Source organism: Durio zibethinus, chromosome 22 (assembly GCF_047325235.1).
Source record: "Durio zibethinus cultivar Kanyao isolate XHJ-2024 chromosome 22, ASM4732523v1, whole genome shotgun sequence".
In the NCBI taxonomy this organism is placed as follows: Eukaryota; Viridiplantae; Streptophyta; class Magnoliopsida; order Malvales; family Malvaceae; genus Durio; species Durio zibethinus.
In genome coordinates, this window is record NC_143183.1 from 6,356,681 (window position 1) to 6,360,632 (window position 3,952).

Here is a 3,952-nt window from a genome sequence, read left to right on the forward strand (position 1 = left end):
TTTACTACATAAAAAGTTTTTGTTTTAATTTTTAGTTTTGAACAAATGAAATTAAAATAGCATTTTGTGAAAGATAATTATTGGTACTATGCCTAGATGTTGAAGAGTCATCAATAATTACTATTTACAAAGAGTATTATTATATTAGTTTAGAATGAATGTTATGATAAATCTTAAATTAAAAGACTATCTTTAAATTCTGCTCTTATGTTAGGGACTTTGAAGGTATTCCTTTACTTTGAAGATTTTCATAATATTTCTAAATAAAGATTTTTTAAAAAAACTAATTTCATTTATTAAAAAATGAAAGGAATTATAATTGAATTTTTTATAAAAACCATTTTTGTCCAAAATTATAAATACTGCATAATTAATTGGTACTAATTTTGTACGTATTGTGGGGGTGCAAATCCTTCACACACATAACCGATTTCTGAACTCAATCTATTTTCATATACCAAAATTATTTTTTAATAAAGCTTTAAACATGTTTTATTATTTTATTAAAAGATAAAATTTTTGGATAGCTAATCACACCCTAAAGAAGATAAATGATGGCTTCCTGTGTTTTTCATGATTTTTAAATTTTGACATTCGACGATCGAGTCTCTGGATCGATATGTTATAACGAGGTTATAGTAGTTTTGTCTTTTTCCCACAAGCATGGTGGCCATGCAATGCAATCTAGACCCTTAGATCTAAGTTTATTTTGAAGCAAAGGCTATGAAGAAATACAGCACACATTTTGACACTTAATGCAGTTGTCCCTATAAGAAAAGATAAATTTACGCTTTTGTGTGATTAAGGCCTTGTTTTATGAATTTCCTTAAACACTATGCTCCACTAAATGATTTTCATGATTTTATTACACTATAATTCATATAATAATATTTACTTATGATCTAAAACTCTTGACAAAAATAACCATAAAAAAGTGAAATTGCAAAAAAGCTCTAAAGGGCAGTTTTATACTTTTACTCCTTTTGATGTGCAATCATGACTTTTATTGAACCAAGAATCATAAAATAATATCTAATTATGATTTAGAACTTTTCATGAAGAACTGATTCTAAAAAGGTTAAATTATGAAAATATCCTAAAGGATATTTTTTATAATTTCACTTTTTTTTATCCATCAAGATTTTTGTTTCAGAATCCAAATCATAATTTTATTAATATTAAGCCTTAATAATCCTAGTCAATTGCAAATTCTAGGGGTTGACCCAAGTTTAACCAAGTTTGGCTAAGGCATTTTGGTCATTTCAACTTAAAATTCCTTTTTTCCATGGTTTTCTTTCTAAACATCAAGCTTTGACAACACTTGACTAGATAAGTGAATCTGACCAATTTGGACAAATTTGACCCACACTCACATCAAGAGTATTTTGGTCAAAATGTTCATTTTTGCTCAAAACTCAAGATTTACTTTAAAATCTTTAAGGATCTGATGACTTGATTCAATTATCACAAAATGACCAAAATAGGACCTAGTTTTAACCAAATTCAATCAAATTTGAACAAGTTAGACTAAGTTAATTTTTAAGTTGACATTTGACTTTTTCTTTGATTTTTCCTACTTTTCTTATATCAACCTAAGAATCAATTTATTCAAAAATCATGAAATTTTTGTAAAGTCTAAAAATATTGTAAAACACTCAAGTCTCGATTTTTAAAGTATTACAATTGACTAAAACATATTCGAACAAAATTAGGTATTTACAGGTGGTGGTGTATGAGAAGGAGTAGGTAGAGGAGTAGGAGGTTGACTAGGTGGTGGAAGTGGCCTTATTGGTGGTGCAAGAGTTGGATTAGGTGGAGGTGGCCTTGTTGGTGGAGCAAGAGGTGAGCTATGTGGTAGCCACAAGCTTGGTAGAGGTGCAGGAGGTGGATTAAGTGGTGGTGGTGACCATAGGCTTGGTGGAGGTGCTAGAAGGGGATTAGGTGGTGGGCTTGGTGGAAGTGGTGGCATTGGTACCGATGGTGGAATTGGTGGTGGAAGTGGTTTTGGAGGTGGAATGCTCGATGGTAGTGGTGGAGGCCCAGTAAGTGGTGTTGGCGGTGGTGCAGGTGATGGTTTTGGAGGTAGTGCAGGAGGTGGTGAAGGCCTTGGTGGTGGTGCTGCTGGAGGTGGATGAGGGTTTGGTGGTGGTGGTGGAGTTGGTTGAGTTAAGGGTTGGAGCCGATGGCAGATTTAGCAAAGGTGGAGGTGTAGGTGGTGGACTTAAAAGTGGTGGAGGTGGCAGCTTTGGTGTTCATGGGGATGCTGGATTTGGTGGTGGCGGCGGTGGTGGTGGACACTAATAGTACTCATTGCATGAACAAATTACTAAGTACTAATAAAAAGGCCTAATAATTTCATTACAAATATCCATAGTTGGCTGTTTATGAATTTTTTTTCTTTTCCTTGCTTTTGTTTAATCAAATGCTAAATTAGAGATTAATTCCTATGATCATTGCCTCAATGAAACTTCTTCTTCTGTCATTGATGCTTATAGGATCGATCATATATATACTAGTTGAGTTTGTAAAATCTATTAATTGTCTTATTTCTTCATACATGCATGCACATGAGAATAATTTGTAAGATTGTAATCTATTACCTTCAAATAAAAATTTACTAATCTAGTTTTCTTTGTGTCTAAACATTAATTGCTTAATTGCATATTAATGATAATTTTGAGAATATAAAGATTATTCAAGGAAATTATCAGGTTCAGTTTTGTTCAATTCTAAAATGACATAGTAAAAATATTTTTTTTATCGATCATCTAAATGAAGTACATGTAATCAAATGCCACCCACCTGTGGATACGCAATGGCAAATATAAAGATAAAGAATTCAGAGGCATGGCATTGGCATGCGATCTGGATAATATCCTTAGCCCTGCATGCTGCTGCAATGAAGCAATTGAACCTGGTCACATTTTTTTTTTTAGAAAATGGACTACACTGGCCGTCTAGCTACCATATTTAGTGCTTTAATTTACTTGACAAGTATAGTAGAATCAGTTTTGATCTCCGGGTTCAAGTCACTCATTTTCCAAATTAAATAAATGCTGACATTAATAGTCATAAAGCATAATGTTGCAGTCAACTTGGGTTTAAACTTCTTGAAAAACCACAACTAAATAATAGAGCGTTTCCGGTTTCCTTCTCTCTGTGACAAAATAAACAACATTCATCCACTGATTATCCCCAAGATGCATGTCTGTCTTTGGTAGAATATCTGTTAAGAACTGCCATCCAAGAGATCACGTACAGAATACTTTGGTATCTAATACTAAAATCAAAGTAATCTATATATGGCGCCATTCAACCTCCACTCGCTGCACTGCATCAACTGAGTAACAAGTAACAACCTCTAGGAAATGGCCAAACATCTACTCCATTATTTTGCTTCATGCAATGCTGAGCCAATTGTCTTAATTGTATCCACATTTTATTCCAATTGATTCATGCAGTCATTTTTAAAATTTATATATAATAGATTTGACATTCAAATTTTATTATTTACAATTACTTCTCTAATTACAATCTCTTTTATATACAACAACAATAACAAAAAACTAAATTTTATATCTCATAACTTTAAGGTCGATTATATAAAAGGTCAAAAAAAAAATCATGTTAGGTTGCAGTTTTAAATATTCTTGTGTCACTCATTTATATAAAAAATATATATATTTTTTCATCTATTTCCTTAATCCTCGTATCATTTCTTATATCAATCCACATTTTTCATGATCTATCTCTAAAAATTTTGATTTCTTCCAAATCCAGAAACTCATTTCTCCTAAGTGATGTACATATAAGCTTATGTTTCACATATCCAAATCCTATCAAACAGTCATTTCTCATCTTTTTCTAATTTCGAACTACTCCTAATTTTTCTTGAATCTTTTTATTTTTTTTTAATTTTTTAATTTTTAATCTTACCACATATTCATTTAGG